Source organism: Uranotaenia lowii, chromosome 2 (genome assembly GCF_029784155.1).
Source record: "Uranotaenia lowii strain MFRU-FL chromosome 2, ASM2978415v1, whole genome shotgun sequence".
Taxonomy (NCBI): domain Eukaryota; kingdom Metazoa; phylum Arthropoda; class Insecta; order Diptera; family Culicidae; genus Uranotaenia; species Uranotaenia lowii.
Genome location: NC_073692.1, coordinates 150658067 through 150676302, shown reverse-complemented (window position 1 = coordinate 150676302; position 18236 = coordinate 150658067). Strand labels below are relative to the sequence as shown.

General features: G+C 40.9%; 1 protein-coding gene across 2 annotated transcripts in view; it reads left to right on the top strand.

Annotated features, from left to right (window-relative positions):
* Positions 1-18236, top strand: part of LOC129747536 (T-box transcription factor TBX20) — a 103328-nt gene that overhangs the window by 27438 nt on the left and 57654 nt on the right. The gene's annotated exons all lie outside the window — the stretch shown is intronic.

Below are 18236 nucleotides of genomic sequence, written 5' to 3'. Positions count from 1 at the left end.
GGGTTAAGGGATTAGCTGTAATATTTATCACGTGCGTGTCTTTCGATAGAGAGGGTGCCATAAATTATGGTCTAAATGTCCTGTTTTGGGTCGGGAAAAAAGTCATCGAAGCTCGAAAAGTGAGCATCAATTTTAACCGGATAATGAGGATGAGTGATAAATATCTAACGTAGTTCTACTGTTGCAGTGGAAGATAATAAATGGAAAGGCATTTGGTTGGTGGTATAATTAGGAAGCGGTTTCAGTGAAAATCATTCATGGTGGTCCATTTTTTCCCACCGATCGCGATCGGGATATTTTCTTGGTGAGATTTCTCATCGCTTTTCTCTAGGGCATGAGCGTCTCACATGATTCAGCGGTAAATTGAGCCATCAAAGCGTTTCTCTAAGTGTTTTTTCTTCGCTTAGTCTCTCTCAGAATATTATTGAATGAGAAAAAAAAAAGACTCACTCTCGACCAAATGGCTATTAGGTAATGATCGTCCAGTAGCTGTCATCGAGAATTGGCCGATTATTTCTCACCTCCTGTACCATGAGTTGCAATTTCGTCTAATCGTTCAAGGGATCATCTATGAAAAACGCTCCTTCCCAGAAGAAAAAAAACCGAAGAAATTCCATTCACTCAGATCTCGCGGCAACCGCAATTAGCTGTTAGTGATCCAAAGGAAATGTGGCGCTATTAACGGAGCTCGATCACATAAAGATCACACTGAAATCATTGAGCAGGAAGAAAAAAAAAATGGATAAAAACAATCAATTTGAAAACCCCGGCAGCAGAGCGATTGAATTGTGCTCTACGCTCAATCAAAGCCCTAAAAGTGGTCCGATGATTGAAATCGATCAAACCGGCCCGGATCGATTTCTATTCATAATAACAATAATAATTAAAGGGGGCGCCCTCTTAAAGTGGAAGTCGTGAGCCCCGGAACAATTGAATGAAATTGAGAGGCACACCAGTTGAGTGCAGTGCAGTAGTTTAATTCTGTTTTCTCACCCAACTGCTTCCCCCCTTTTCGATGTTTCTTTTAATAAGCTTTCCACCTTAAAGTTGTTGGTACGAACCACACATTGTTGCACTTTAATTTTCGCTTCAAGCGATCGTTATGCTTCTTGGCGAAAAATGTTTTTCCATTAATTAATAATCCTACCACTTGCAGTCGTAAGGGTGGCTAATTAGTAAAAACAATTAAATTATGTTCTAATCTAATGAAAACATTATTTTCGTGTTCGCAATTAGCAGATATGTGCTACAAACCGAGCAACCTTGAGGCGCGAACGAACTGTTTGGAAGCGTTTGGCATGCGAAAAGTTATTTTTAACAACAATTTGTTTGGAGCAAATCGCGGTACAAATTTGACCTAATAGATTTTTAATTAAAGCGGCTTAATCAGGTGAAAATGAAGGTGGTATTTTATTTAGTGTTGTGTCACGAAATCATCCAATTTTAATTAAGTTTTCAACATTTTATTGATTGAAAAGTTTGTTCAACCTTGTTTGATAATATTGCATCTTAAATTGGGAAGAGAAGCAATTATAGTAACATGATTGGTAATTTAAACTCGTGTACCGTAGGGTAATCGGTTAAGTCCACTGATTCTTCAACCGGAAATTAATCAACAAATGTGTGTTATAAACTGTGCAACCTAAGCAAGAGGATCGTTTATCGTTTGTTCTGCAAAATGCAATTTAAGTCATCTTATAAGTTTTTAATTTTAAACTACGAATTATATCAACAATAAAGATGGTATTTCATTCAGTGTAATGTTATGGAACCATCTGGTTTTGTAAATTTTTCATGAATAAATCATAGAAACGGTTGTTGAATCTATTTATGAAAGTTGAACAACTGTTTTCATGAAAAAAAAATCAAGAATTATTCCAATGCTACACAAATTGTCTTACCTAAAATCTGCAAAAAATTACATCAATAAAAGTTTAGAAAATCAATTCATTAGCGATTGTTGTCACACTCTTCACTTATCGTATTCTTCATCCGAGAAAGTACTCATTTCTGAATGAGTAAATGAGAAACTACCCAGCAAACATAAAATCGTATTAAAAATGATAACTCAAGTCATAAAACATGTTACTGCAAATCGGAATTCCAACTAACGCGAATAAAAGGTCGTAAAAATCGGTACTCGAAGTCGGATTAAATGGTTTAAATCGGATATGATCAAAAGGCCGCCATGTTTGCAGATTTTGAAGACAATTTCGTTCCTTTTTTTTTCTCCCACGTGGTTCAAGTAAGAGAACAGCTTTGTTGCTCTCTCTGCGACCATCAGTGCAACCAGATTGCAAAAAATCAGATGGTGTATTTGCATGAATTGCCCAATGACAGAGGCAGCAAATATTGTCGCTGGCAACGGTTCGCATGCATTGAGAGAAAAAAATTGTGCTCTCTTGCATTCTTTCAGTATGTATCTATAAGGTGTCGGATATCGCCCGAATCGTATACTCTTATCGCTTTAGCCAGAAATTTATAATATGTATGTATATTGCCTCCACTTTGGTAGGTAAATGCTATTTTTTCGTGTTTCATACGATCTTTCTATAATGTATATGAAACGTATAACAAAGTTGTTGAGAAATATACCTACTAAAATGTTTGCTGGGTACTCGTTTCTGTGTGAATATTCTGAGCTACCCACTTAGAATATCTGGCAACATTGCTGAGTTACCATGAACTCAGTTTGAGTTGTTAAGGTTTAGCGTGTGATGATGTAAACATTTGTACCGTGTTTATCATCATCACCTGTCATCAAGATTCATCGATCTACTGTTCGATTGCGAATTGATCAAACCATGTGGAGAACCAAAACAAACAGTGTTTTGGTTCTACTCGGTGCATTGGGTAGTTCCGATCCACAAAACGTTGCCCTGTCGGAAGATTCGAACGGTGAGCTTCAACAAAAACGTTCCGGATTAGTTGAAAGATACAGTGTTGCTAAATGAATGTTTTGAAACAACTTCTGCTCCAGTTTGTAAGACTAAGTGACATATAATATATTTTACTTAGAAGGTTTCGCCTCTCATAAAAAAGTCGGACTGCCTGGAGGAATATTTTGAAATTATCCCACTTGGTGCCTCGGGTTTAGTTAACCGTCAATCAGCTCCAAAATCAAAGCAAATCGTCCGTATTTATGGAAATTTTCCCTTTTCCAAAGAAATTCAATCCAGATTTCCGCTTAACCTGTGCTGCAAATTGCCCTGAATGTCCTCTGTGACAGGTGACCTTCTCGCTTCTGCAAATGAGCGCAAATTAGAGTAGGTAGTTCACACATATTCGTATGTTTGTGATTCTAGCTACTCTTCCAGCTAGTGCACATCACCTGTGCATATGACGAAGGCACCGTTCCGTTGCCTTCTTCTGCCTAATGATGGAATTGCATGTCCGCTGTCATAATCGGGTTTCCTCGAAGCCGATTTCGTCCCAAAGGGTTGAGCGTTTTTTTTTTGTTGCTCTAAGCGAGGGCGGATTTGTACTGACAGGTTTGAGCTCGGTGACAGTTTTATCGGGCGTTGGCGTTTGGTGTTTCTTCTTTCTAGGTTTACTAGTAGGCGCCTACCCCCTCTGGGAAGAAGGTGGGTGCAGTTCCACCCCCACATCGACCAGGTGATTATGTGCCGATAAATAACGATAATGTTCTAATTGTTTGCTCTGCCTCTCTGGTAATTGCCAGGGCCAGGGCGCGACGAAGGAAAAACTTACTAGGCTCCGAATGCAAAAGTTGTTTCTTGCCGGCGAAGGTGCTGGCGTCACTTTTGTTAGACGTCGTCAACCGAATCGGGGTGACGGCGGGAGCGTCTTTCATAAATAATGCGTGGAAATTGTTGCTAATGATTTAGGTGATTTCTCTTCAACTTTTCCGGCGAAAGTAACTTGCTTACTTGCTGATTCACACACACACAATATTGGAAGTTTTTGGTGCCCGGTGATGGGTGATGGATTGGCCAAGGTGTATTCCGATGGAGGTGGTGACGGTAAAACGACCTCGATAATGGTTCTAATGGTTCCGATGAAAGCGGAACACCTCTTCCGACCACCCTATTGCATACATGGGGGCGCTTTGGTGTTCGAGTATAATGATGATGGAAAATTTCTTTTTCCAGCTGCTGCAAGCGGCTAATACTGTTAACGTGGTGCAACTTTGCCGCAGCTAAAACGATTTCCTGCGAATTAATTTGTGGCAATCAACCGTTTGAAGTTTGTGTTGGTCGTTGCCGAGGGAAAAAATACCAGACGTTGCCCTACAACAATGTCTCGTTTCGTTAAAACTATACAGTGTTTCAAATTGTTAGATATTTTTTAAAGAATTTCTGTCCTATTACAGTTGATATCCGTAGAAAACGAAGGAATAAAACTTGCTCTAGACTTTCGACTCTTCGCTCTTGACTTTTGACCCTTGATTAATTGTTCTTGACTCTTGACTCTTGACTCTTGACTCTTGACTCTTGACTCTTGACTCTTGACTCTTGACTCTTGACTCTTGACTCTTGACTCTTGACTCCTGACTTTTGACAAATGTCTCTTGACTCTTAACTCTAGACTCTTGACTCTTGACCCTTTCTCTTGACTTCTGACTCTTGACTCTTGACTTTTGACTTTTGACTTTTGACTTTTGACTTTTGACTTTTGACTTTTGACTTTTGACTTTTGACTTTTGACTTTTGACTTTTGACTTTTGACTTTTGACTTTTGACTTTTGACTTTTGACTTTTGACTTTTGACTTTTGACTTTTGATTTTTGACTTTTGACTTTTGACTTTTGACTTTTGACTTTTGACTTTTGACTTTTGACTTTTGACTTTTGACTTTTGACTTTTGACTTTTGACTTTTTACTTTTGACTTTTGACTTTTTACTTTTGACTCTTGACTCTTGACTCTTGACTTTTGGCACTTGACTCTCGACTCTTGAGTATTGACTCTCGACTCTTGAATCTAGACTCTACACTCTTGACTCTAAACTCTTGACTCTTAACTATTAACTATTGACCCTGAACTCTGAACTCCCGACTGTTGATTCTGAACTCATGATTTGGGACTCTGGACTCTCGATTCTGGATTCTGGACTCTGAACTCTGAACTCTGAACTTTGGACTCTGGATTCTGAACTCTTGACTCTGGGCTCAGGACTCTGGACTCTGGAATCTGGACTCTGGACTCTGATCTCTGGACTCTGAACTCTGGGCTCTAGACTCATGACTATGAACTCTGGACCCTGGACTCTGGACTCTGGACTCTGTACCCTGGACCCTGGACCATGGACTCTGGACTCTGGGCTCTGGGCTCTGGACTCTAGACTCTGTACTTTGGACTCTAGACACTGGACTCTGGATTCTAGACTCTGGATTCAGGAATCTGGATTCTGAACTCAGGACTTTGGACTCTGTACTCTGGACCCTGAACTCTGGACTCTGGAATCTGGACTCTGGACTCTAAATTCTGAACTCTGGACCTTGGACTTTGGACTCTGGACTCCGGACTCTTGATTCTGAACTCCTGATTCAGGACTCTGGACTCTGGGTTCTGAACTGTGGACCCTGGAATCAGGACTCTTGATTCCGAACTCTTGATTCGGGACTCTGAACACTGGACTCTGGACACTGGACACTGGACACTGGACACTGGACTCTGGACTCTGGACTCTTGACTCTCGACTCTTGACTATTGACTATTGACTCTGGATTCTGAACTCTGCACTCTGGACTCTGAACTCTGGACTCTGAACTCTAGACTATGTACTCTGGACTCTGGACTCTGGACTCTGGACTCTGGACTCTGGACTCTGGTCTCTGGACTCTGGACTCCGAACTCTGGACACTTGATTCTGGACTCTGGACTCTGGACTCTGGAATCTGGACTATGGACTCTGGACTCTGGATTCTGGACTCTGGGCTCTGGACTCTGGACTCTGGATTAAGTACTCTGGACTCTAGACTCAGGAATCTGGACTCTGGAGACTCTGCACTCTGAACTCTGAACTCTGAACTCTTGATTCTGGACTCTGGACTCTGGATTATGAACTCTGGACTCTGGACTCTGGACTCTGGACTGTGGATTCAGGACTCTGGATTCTGAACCCTGGACTCTAAACTCTAGACTTTGGACTATGGACTCTGAACTCTGGACTCTGAACTCTGAACTCTGGACTCTGTACTCTGTACTCTGGACTTTGAACTCTGGACTCTGTACTCCGGACTCTGTACTCTGGACTCTGGACTCCGGACGCCGGACTCTGGACTCTCGATTCTGGACTATGGATTCTGGACTCTGGATTCTTAACTCTGGGTTCTGGATTCTTGACTCTGAATTCTGAACACTCTTGACTCTGAATCCTGGACCCTGGACTCTGGACTCTGGAATCTGTACTCTAGACTCTGAACTCTGAACTCTGTACTCCGGACTCTGTACTCTGGACTCTGTACTCTGGACTCTGGACTCTGAACTCCGGACGCCGGACTCTGGACTTTTGATTCTGGACTATGGATTCTGGACTCTGGATTCTAAATTCTGGATTCTGGATTATTGACTGTGGATTCTGAACACTCTTGACTATGAATTCTGGACCCTGGACTCTGGACTCTGAACTCAGTACTCTGGACTCTGGACTCAGGACTCTGAACTCTGAATTCTGGAATATGGACTCTGGAGTCTGAACTCTGGACTCTGGTCTCTGGGCTCTGGACTCTGGAATCTGGATTCTGGACTCTGAACTCTAAACACTGAACTCTGAACTCTGGACTCTGGAATTTGGACTCTGGACTCTTTAATCTGGACTCCGGACTCAGGATCCCGAACTCTGGACTCCGGACTCTGGACTCTTGATTCTAAACTCTTGATTCTGGACTCTGGACTCTGGATTATGAACTCTGGACTCTGGACTCTGTACTCTGGACTCTAGACTTAAGACTCTTGAATCTGAACCCTGAACTCTGGACTCTGGACTCTAGATTCTGGAATTTGGACTCTATATTCTGAACTCTGCACTCTGGACTCTGGATTCTGGACTCTGGACTCTGTACTCCGGACTCTGTACTCTGGACTCTGGAATCTGGACTCTGGACTCTGGACTCTGGACTCCGGACGCCGGACTCTTGACTATGGATTCTGGACTCTGAATTCTAAATTCTGGATTCTGGATTCTTGACTCTGCATTCTGAACACTCTTGACTCTGAATTCTGGACTCTGGACACTGGACTCTGCACTCTGGACTCTGGGCTCTGGACTCTGGATTCTGGACACTGGACTCTGAATTCTGAACTCTGGACTCTGAACCCTGGACTTTGGAATTTGAACTCTCAACTCTGAACTCTAGACTCTGGGCCCTTGACTCTTTATCAATCTTCAGTTTTTAGAGTCTAGTCTTCAGTCTTCAGTCTTCAGTCTTCAGTCTTCAGTCTTCAGTCTTCAGTCTTCAGTCTTCAGTCTTCAGTCTTCAGTCTTCAGTCTTCAGTCTTCAGTCTTCAGTCTTCAGTCTTCAGTCTTTATTGATTACTTTTCAGTCTTAAGTCCTTTTTGAATAAGGTTAAGATCGATTTGAACACGTGTTTATCTCAACCGTAGCAGCTGTGCCACACTTTTAATTCGAATGACAGCTTAGTTCAAATTGAAACCCAATTCCAATCCCTCCCAGAAACAGACACAATCAAAATACAACTCAAAAGTTCGATTGAGCGCGTGTCCAAACCTAGTCGAAACTCGCGACCGTAACAAAATTCCGCACAAATCAAATCAAACCTAATTATAAAATCGAAGAAATTTGAACCCCTTTCAGCGTTTTTTTTTTTTTTTGTTTAAACGCTTGGCAAACGCGAAGAAATACCACTATTTCTTCCCAAATCATGATTGAGCTATGATTCATTTCCCCAGCACCTTCTCTCGAAACTGATCAGCGGATTCGGGGACCTCACAAAGATTGTTGAGTTTTTTTTTTTTTTTGGCTTTTAAGAAAGACACCAAACTCGGCAAGTTTAACGGAGTTCCAAAGCCGAGTTTCGGATTCGAATTGGCGTAAAGTCTCCAGTTACCCTCCCCGAAACGGATTATGACAAACGGTTAAGTTGTTGATTGCCTTTTTTTTTTGGTCTCTCCTAACTGCCATTGGGACATGGAACTTTCCGATTATCGATTCGACAAGTAGTAAATTATGCAAATGGCCCCGTACGATAGAGGATCAGCTTCTCCGGGGGCAGCTGCTGATTTTTGGTGTTTTTTTTTACGTTCGTTCGACGAATTCTCTTGAAACCAATCGAATTTCGGAAAAAGGTGTTGAGGTATTAGCTTCGATTAATTTGTCCAGCTTGCCGCAATCCATCTCTTTTCGGAAATCTTTGACAAAATGTAAGTTTTTATCTTCACAAAATTGAGAAGTTATCCTCACCCAAAACCAGCTTGACCCACGATCGAGTTGTTGACAACCTTTTCGGGTGACCCTTTCCACAAACAGTTCAGTTCTTCCCAGGGGTCAACCATAAATCATCTCGGGGACGGGTGTTGTCACGGTTTCCCTAAAAACTGTCAATAACCTTTGTTGGGCACGGGGAAAAATTCTTCGGGTTTGTCACGCAAGCTCCGGTGCAACTTTATTGCCCGGTCTGGCCCGTCGTTCTGTCTCGGATAACCACAACAAGAAACAAAAAAAAACACCAAAAATCGGACTCAAGCCGAAGTATCCCGGAGTGTCTGATTTGGCCACATGACTCCTGGGTGGTGCTGATCCCGAAATCGAGGCGCAACTCCACGGGGAGCAAGGCTTAACTCCGGTTGGGTTCCATCCGTTTTAGCGCGTTTGCACTCAGAGAAAATTTTGGTGTTTTCTATTTTATAGTGTAATTTTTGGGACGAATTTTTCGGAGTGAATTTTGTTTAGTGTATCTTTTGAGGCTGAAATGAACGAAATGGATCTGGTTGACTCATTCCAATTAACACTTTCGGTCATGTTTCGTGTGCTAGCCAACGCGATTTATCGTTTTGAGATATTTATGAGAGCTGTTGGCGACTTGGAAGTTGTTCCAAATGCCTACCCTCATGGGTTAAGAATTTTATAAAGCTTTGAATCGACTATTGAAGAAGAGGAAAGAAGCTCAACATAGTCAAACGTTTTTGTTTAAACGTTTGAACACCTATAGAGAAGAGAACAAGAGCAAGCTAACAAACTCAGAAAACACTTTCATATAAAATATTACAATCATGTTTTGCTTATAACTCTTTTGAAAAATTTCAAATTTTTTAAAAGAATTCTAGTTCTTTGGGGGACATATTTCTTGATCAGTTGAACCTTAATTGAACTAAATTGGCTGGCTCAGTTTCGCTAAACTTAGATGAAAAAAAATATACACACACAAACGCACAACCGCACATTTTCTCACTACTCACTAAAATTTTCAAAAATTTTAATCGTTCTCCGTAGTTCTATCAAGAACAATATTTTGCAACTTTCGAACCTAAAATGCGCTTAATTTGCTGACTCAGTTCCGTTTGAATCACACGAAAAAAATGGACGCACACACAAATACACACACTTTTTAGAATGGCAATCGTGATTTGCTCATAACTCTTTTAAATTTTTACTAATTTAGGAAATATTTGATCATTTGGCAGAGGACACTATGTTGCATCTTTCAGACTTATGTTTGGCTAAGTTGACTCGTTTAGTTCCGCTAAGATCGCATAAAAAACGTTTGCACACACAATCAGGGGCATATTACACAGAACGAACCTACAAAGTAGGGTTTTAAAACCTCTATCAAAATCATTTTAAGAACATCATATCACAGCAAATTTCATATACAAGTACATCCTATCCAGAAAGATACTTGTAAAGTGTCATGTAAACATAACGTCCAAAGCGATTTGCATCGCCTTCAATCATTCCAAGGAACAGAGGCTCCTACAAGCTTCCAGACCACCCACCGAGGAAGTTTCCCAGCTTGCACTTTTCAATTATGGCAACTGTCAAAATCGGCCGACCACCAAAGGCAACCGCAAAAATAGGCCGACAGCTCCAAAACGAAACTGACAGAAATGAGACAGACCCCGCCTACTCCGATCGCAGCAAAAAAAAAACAAAATCCCGGAAAAACTGCATTCTCTCCCCGACTGCTGCCACTTTTGAACCGATTGCTTTGATTATGGCAGGGCGCATTAGCTTTGCCATAAACTTCAAGGGGCACTTTATTAGCCGTCACCTTTTTAGAATGTCTCAGAAAAATTCCTAACTTTGGCCCTTATTCTGCGCCGCGCGTGACGTGATGATAGTCGACTCACCCAAGTCACTTGATTCCAGTTGTCACTTAAGCCGAGAAACGTCACTCAGATGAACTTTGTGAGTTCTTACTTTATTCTCGTAGTCACCCTGGGTGAGAATCGTCGCATTTGCGTGACGATTTTAGGTGACAATTGTCGGTACCTTTTCAGGTGGTGACGAGATAGAAATTTAATAGAAATTTCATTGTAAACGGAGAAGTTAGGCTGTAAATATTGAGTTTCACCACAGTATGATAGTTTAAGAATCAATAAAGAAAAATTCACTTTCATATTTGAATTTTTAAATTTATTCATACAGCGAAACAATTTTTTTTAAGGACGTTATTAATAAGTTCAAGCATATAAAATTGGGCGAAGGTTAATTTTATTTCACTGTTAATATTCAACATGATAAAAAAAAACACTTCTATAGCACTTCACTCCATTTTATTCGATTCCCGTCGCTGAGGGGAAATTTCACTTGCACCGAGTAGTGGTGATTTCGGACAAATTAAAGGTTCGGCTTCGCAGTCCTGCTCTAAACAATTCTTCCTCACTCGCAGTATCCCACGCCTTTCGCGATGTCCCGCGATAAAATCCGCCTTTTGTGACCCGGCTGGTTGAAGCAGCAGCTACGATTGTTGTGCTTTTTTTGTTGTGCTTTTCAATGCGAATTCCGAATTCTGCGTTTTCACTTAGGGCGCACAATAATGCCCGTTTTTTTTCTGTTGGTTGCTTGCTATCACCTTACGACCCGTTGGTGACCAGTTACAGACCGGAATTATCACAAAAAACATGGAAAATTAGCTCGGAAAATTCGAATTGCGAGCCAAAAAAAATCAATACAGAACAAATTCTACCATTTTGACAGATGTGCTCATTCGGTCACTCACCTAGAATGAACCTCTGTCACTTTACCCGTATCGACTCCGGGAATAAGGTGACAAATCTCACGGTGACTCCGAGGTGAGGTGACAATCATCACGTCACGCGCGGCGCAGAATAAGGGCCTTTGTGTTTTTTCGAAACAAAACAATAGAATCACCGTTCAAATTGAATCGAAAATTGAAAAAAGTCAAAGTGTCAAATCGATAAGTGGCTTAATTTGCGGAGGTCGACTAGCTGATTGTGAGAATCGACCCAGATGGTTTCGTGGAAAAACCGTTTTTTTTTTATGGGAAGCAATTTTCCTGATGAACAAGACGTCTGTCAACCTTCAAAAGAAGACTATGAAACTCTAGAAAGGTGAGAAATCTTCTTGCGGCATCCCTAGACCCCGATGTGAGTCAAATTGTGATGTTTTCGCCAACCGACAACCGAACAATCGTCAGCTGGTCCCGGTGACAGATTTTCCCTGCGAGCATCAGCTCTTCAGCAAAACCGACAGCAACTTTGACAGCCGAGGGGTCCATTATGCACCCATTCTCTCATCTGTCAATCAAGGCACGATACGACTTGCGCGACAGCGTCGCGACTTGAGCTAACGACGAAAATGACGCGATATTTATGGCAAATCAAATCTCGTCGGCTCCGGACAGCTTTCGGAAGCAGCTTCCTTCGGCAATTAAATCCCGATCGTTCAAATCCCACGTCCGTCTCAGTGTGATGTTGTTATCCCCTTATGGTGAAAATTACTTTTTTACTGGTGTGGTTCCGAAATCTTGGCGGAAAACAATAAGCTGCCAGGCACCCAGATGATGACGCATAAATTAGGCCTCTATTCATTCGGGGCCGGGCGTTCGGTTTTGTCTTCGGGAAGTTCGAGTATCAAATTTTACGACTCGGCTCGCTCGCGCAGCAATATCAACAACAACGGTCATCGGCTGGACCCCTCGTTCGTTGTTTTTTCCGCTCTTCTTTTGTTGATCGCTAAAGCTGAAACTGCCACCGAGGCGATTCCGCGATGATGGTGGCAAAAGTGTTTTATCTCGATTTAATTGATTCAAATTATTTTGTCGCTTGTCGATTGCCGGATCGATTACAAACGATGTATGCCCATTGTTGGATGGTTGATGGAATTGATTTTTCAAAAGCGGTTCATCGGTTTAGTGTTTAAAAAAAAATTCAAATTAGTACCCAGAAACCATAAATTGTATAATGGATTTGTAGAGGTATTTTAAGCAATTTGACAAGTTCGCAACTACAATTGTTTCTTCGGAAACATTTGGCGTTCAATTTTCTTTTTAACTACCTTTTGCGATTATCATAATTTAGAAAATATTTTTCGTTGAATTATTGATAATTTGATCACGAGTAACTGCTTCACCTGAACTCATCACCGGATGATGACACTAGCAAATTTTCACCGCGAAGCCACCGGAGGCGATCGCCAAACGATCATCGCTGCTAGGTTTTAACAAAAAAAAATTGAGTCATTCTGGAGACCACCATCACGCGACGTGTCGCGACATGTCGCGCGTTTACCTCCTCGTTTCCGCCATCCCTCAAGGCGATTGCCAGGTAACGATCTCGCTCAAGCGCTAAGCGTAAAGATGCCTGCCTGCCTGCCTGCCTGCGCCTATGCAGCGCGAGAAATGAATTCATTAACATTTTCCCGTGGCAGCCTGGACATTCGCTTGATCGTCATAATTTATTCAATTGAACGCAATAAAAATTCTCCACGTTCCCGCGGCCACGTTTTTCCTTACTTTTGAGAAAGTGCAGTCCAGCTGCAGTCCCCGAAAAACGGTGCGGCGTGTGACAGTTGTGGAGTGGCCGTCTTGGGTTTTTTTTCCATTCATGCATGATTGCCGCCACCGTTGAGTAGCCCCTTGACGAAGCCGATCTCTTCCACTTTCTCTCCCCCTCTCTCTCTCTCTCTCTCTCGTCACGATCGTATTTGGTTTATGAATTGATTTTTTACGATCGATCATAATCGAGCAGAACACGAAGAGGAGCGGCTGCTCGGGTCTCCTCGATCGGCGGCGGTAATAATCCGTTGCTTCCTTCCTTATGAGTACCTCGGCAAACGAAGGTTGAGAACTTGCCATTGTAAATCTCCCGATCCGGGACGGATTTCGATCGCCCATGCTAAGGTGATCATGCGTCAATAAAGCGATAAACGTATTTACGGGTCTACGAAATCGACGACCATATTTGGGTGATGTTCGATCACACCTTTTCGACCGAAGTGGTGTTTTGCCACCACGCTTAGCTTTGAGCTTTCCTCCTTTGGTCGACTTCTTATGTTGAGGTTGAAGTGTCTAGAGAAAAAAAACCGGAGCATGGGATTACTTTTTCTTTAGCGTGTAATCGCGAATAGCTTTGAAACAGGATGAAAAGATCAAGTGGAACATCTTATGGGTTCCAAGCAAGCATCGTTTGTGACGTGTTCCAACCATTTAGAGTCAAAAACTACTTCTTTTGAAAAGATCTAGTATTCAAAGTTTCATTTATGAAGTTTTTTTCTGTTAAAAACCTCCCACTGTAACATTCTCTTTCTACTTTTTCTACGATTTTCTTACGAAAATGACCAATTTAAAAAAGCTATACAGCTTAACAATTTGTTCCAGCGACTATCTCTTAGCGTTATCACTATCGCTGTTTAAAGACTCTAATTAACAACAGTGTAACTAATCCCAACCTGTCAATTATCTGACGGAAGCTTCCGCCCGTTTTCGAACTTTCACACGCTTTGTTGTTTTGATATCATCTCAACTTTATATTTTATTCTGAAATCGAACAACATTGTTGCCTCTACTGTTGTGAATAGTTTGATGTTTCAATCCCTGCTGGATCTTTCAACCCAATCTAATATTACTCGTAACTTCTAGTTAGTTGAGTCAAACTATGAGCAATTATTCTTAAAAAAGAATCGATTAGGTTTTTAGATATTTTGTCACAGAAATTAGTTTTATTACAGTTTATTCGGACAAAAAAAATAACCCTGCTGATGTTATTAGATTTTCATGAATCAAACATTTGTATTGCGTTTAAATCGATTTTTTGCTTGCTAAAAAAACAAAATATCTTTGTTTTTGAATTTCAATACGTATACAAGACGTAAAAAAAACACTCAGTTAAGATTCCGGTAGACCCAGTGCAAAATGGCGAGCAATTCGTTTAACGCCTGCCATCCAAGGTTTCCGAGAAAAATCTGTGTTTTGACAAAAAAAGAATCTGACTTTCTGTGATTTTACCCAAAAATTTTGTGATGGTTTTCTGTGACAACTATTTTCTTGAGTTTCATTGAAAATTCATGACAAATTGGGTCTTTTTTACATACGATAAGCGAACCCAATAACCCTTACTAATATTATCATATTTTTATAATCTAAGCTAAGAAATCCGGAATTCATATTGCCATCTAAAATTAAAATTTCGGAAACACGTACAAAATTCAAGAAAATCTGTGAAATCATTGAATATTCCCAAAATTCTGTGATCTTTTACACAGCTTCTGTGATGAAAAATTACTCAAAATTCTGTGAAATTATAGATTTTTTTGTGATTTCTGCAACCTTGCTGCCAAAATAATGGCGGAAGCCGCCCAGACAACCAGAAGTCGTATATTATTTTACAGATTATATCGTATGAATGTTATTTAAACTCATTTTCGTATATCTGCACCTACAATGTGCGGCCCATGCATATCCTTCATCGTATTTAAATGCATTGCATGTTTTTATTACGACAATTCGTATATATGCACCTATAATGCGCGTCCCATGCATATTCTTTATCGTATTAAAATACATTGCATGTTTTTATTACGACAAAATAAACCAAATCAAGAATATATGTGCTAATGTACCTGTATGGCCTCCAAAATGATACGTTTATACTGGTTTTGCTGCATTATATACGAATTGTTTACACTTATATTTGCACGTATATTTGTGTTGCAAATTTAATATACCCACCAAATGGTTGTCTGGGCGGGTCCGGTGTACAAAACTTTGTACTGAAAAGCCATACGTGCTAACGCCAGTTAGAAAACTGCATCAGTTTAGTTTCAATTAATCTTAAATGTTCACTGAAGAAGAAAGTAAGTTGCTATTGAAATACCGGTATCTGAACTTTCCCTATACCGTGGTTGAATTAAAGGGAATCTTTCGATTGCTTTGATTCAGCAAATTTAAGTTGACCACTTTTCTATCCGAACAACTTGCAGATCTTGAAATGGAATATTTGTCATAATGTAAACTAAACCATATTCGAAAGAAATGGATAAATTTAAGACTTAAATAGGCGGAGTTTCGTTGAAGTATTCAAATGTTTAGTTGTCAAGTAGAGCCATCCATATGTTTTACCACATTGGGAAATTATTTGGCGGTCCCAAGAGAAATTTTGTTCAAAAATAACAACAAGATTTTCAGCGTGGTCTACAAACGAAATTTCTATTCCATCATTAAAAAGTTTAGGAAGTAAGACTGTTGAAGATGACTTCTTGATGAAAAGTGCTTTTGTTTTTCCTGGGTTAATAGGCAGAAGGTTATCAATAGCCCACTCGTGGATTCTTGAAAGATCGTGGTTCATTTTAGCACCTAATTGCTGTAAGGAAGAACAACCATCAGTTCTTGCGTATGTCTGAACATCATCAGCAAAAAGATGCACTGAGCAAAACTTCACAACAGAAGGAAGATCGCCTATGAATACCGAAAACAGAATAGGCCCAAAATAGAAACTTGAGGAACCTCCGAATCAATTTCTGAGAATTCCGAAAAAAGAACTTTGAAATAAACGGATTGCGTGCGCCCTTGAAGGTATGAGAAAATCAGTTCAGCCGCAAGTTTGGAAAAGTTGTAATTATGTAAGATACGTAAATAATCTTCTTATTGTTATAAGATAGAGCCCAACAGATGTATGAAGAGCATAATAATTCATGAAACTTTGTTGAAGACACCAAACATCTATCTCTTGATCTTAAAGTTCTACGAAAACTTGTTTTCAAGAAGTTAAGGTGGTCCTATAAAAATCAGTTTTTACGTGGTAAACAGGGAAGTATTTTCTCTTTTTCAGCCAATATGTCACACTCACAGCCTTCTTTTAAGTGAATATGTGAGTTTTGATTGCTTGGTCTAATATTGAGACTCAGTTACGCCACAGCTGTAATTCTCATTCGCTGGAAACTTTTTGGACTCATGTCAAGACCAAAAGGTAGCCTTTCACAATCAATATACCGCCAGATAGAATGTTGATTTGGAATTCCGGTAAAATATTGATTTATTGGGTTCAACTGAATAAATTAAATTAAGTAAAAAAATCTCATTGTTTTGCAATTTTTTTTTTCAAGCTATTTTAGTCTGCTCAATGTAATCGAACGATTGCAAAATTCATCGAGCGCAAAAGCAACCATCGTTACGCAGCGTCACCACCCACGCTTTTGTAACCGGAAAAAATATACGCCCAAATTCGTACTCGTTAATTTGCTCACTTTCGGCGGCAGTTTTCCACACCTGTTCGACTTAGAGGAGTTCCGATTGCAATCGCGCTACGGTGGACAGTCACTATGGTGGTAATTAACCCGTACGTTTTTGGCAATTGAAACGGCGTTGCAACTTTCTCGGCCGAAGAAAGGTTAGACCACAGGTTAGACCTTAAATGTTGGAAAACGAAAAATCAGATAAGCACCAGATTGCGGCTTTGGAGATTGCTTTCGAGCGATAGTGCGGCGTGACGTTACGTTCTCTCTCTCTAATGGAACTCTTCGGTTTGAAACTGAGGCGACGCGTCAAATCAACGCGTCCGTCGAAAAAGGGTGCATTTTAAATGTCATCGCCTCCATTTTCTTTTCAACGGAATGACCTGCCTGTTTTCGTTTTTTTTTGGGTGTTTCAACGTGATTTTTAATTAGCCAAACTTTAAAACCTTAAAAGAAAGATGAAGACAACAACGTCGACAACGGGTCCATAGCAAGGGTCAATTTAATTCAATTCCGGGGTTGAGCCAAGCGGAAACAGTTGGTTGCTGGAATGTTGTAGTTTCACACAGCCGTTTTAAGTGGAGTACGTTGCTTCCAAAATTCATAAAAACGTCTAAAAACAAGCAATTAAAGCGTTGCGTTAGTTAAGATGCCTAAGCAGCTCGAGGAAAATTCCTTGGACGACGGGGACCCCAAAACTCCCCCAACTTTTGAGTTGGAAGCCAAAGAGGAGCGATGGAGATAATTTACGAGATCGCGGTGCGCGCTGAATCACATTTCAATTTTCCGGTGCCCGGAGGAGGCGACTCAGCAAAGCTAGGGCGTGCACCGTTAAGCCGGTTGATGAAGTCGTTGATGGCACTGTGTCGTTGTGAGAATCGTCTTGTTTCTCTCTTTTCCGTAGTGGTACGCAATTGGAGCACTAGGAATGGGTGGGGAGATCATTATTTTTCGCTGGAAATAAAGCCATCTCTTGAGGTGGATTTTTTTTCTTCTATGAATGATAGAGTTCAATTCGCGGAGTTTTTTTTCCTTTCGTGGACAGACCACAGGGACGAAGTTGTTAGCGATCATTAGATGCGCTATTCATCGCCTTCCGGGCATGGTCGAAAGGAATCTATTTAGGACCATAAATCGTTTCAATGACGTGTGACCTTTTTTTCTCGCTTCGACTCGAGAAATTCACACAAAACCAAAACCCGGGAAGGCGTCTTCGGATCTGTCTGTGTCTATTCAGACCAAATGTGCTATGTTGTGCTTTTGCCAAAGACCAGTGAATAGAATTAACAAACATGTCGTTAAGAGGTCTCGCTTTGCTCTCTCTTTCATACTTTCGGGGTAGCTTCCGTGTTTGGGTCTCGTTTCCGAGATGCCGCACGCAGATGTGTGGCATAACATCTAGGGTTTTTTTTTCCTTCGAGGGTTTATCTTGTCGGTTGCGTTTGAGCGGAACGATTTTTCTTGCTCCCAAACAAGGCATGCATGACCGAGCAACAACCGATGAAGTTCCTCGTATGAAAAGGACCACCCACGCCCTGGTGGCTTCTAAACGAAGCCAATATTGCCCGGCCACCGCCACCCGAGAGTTTTATCCGGGGTACGTGGTAGCAAAAATTCGACCA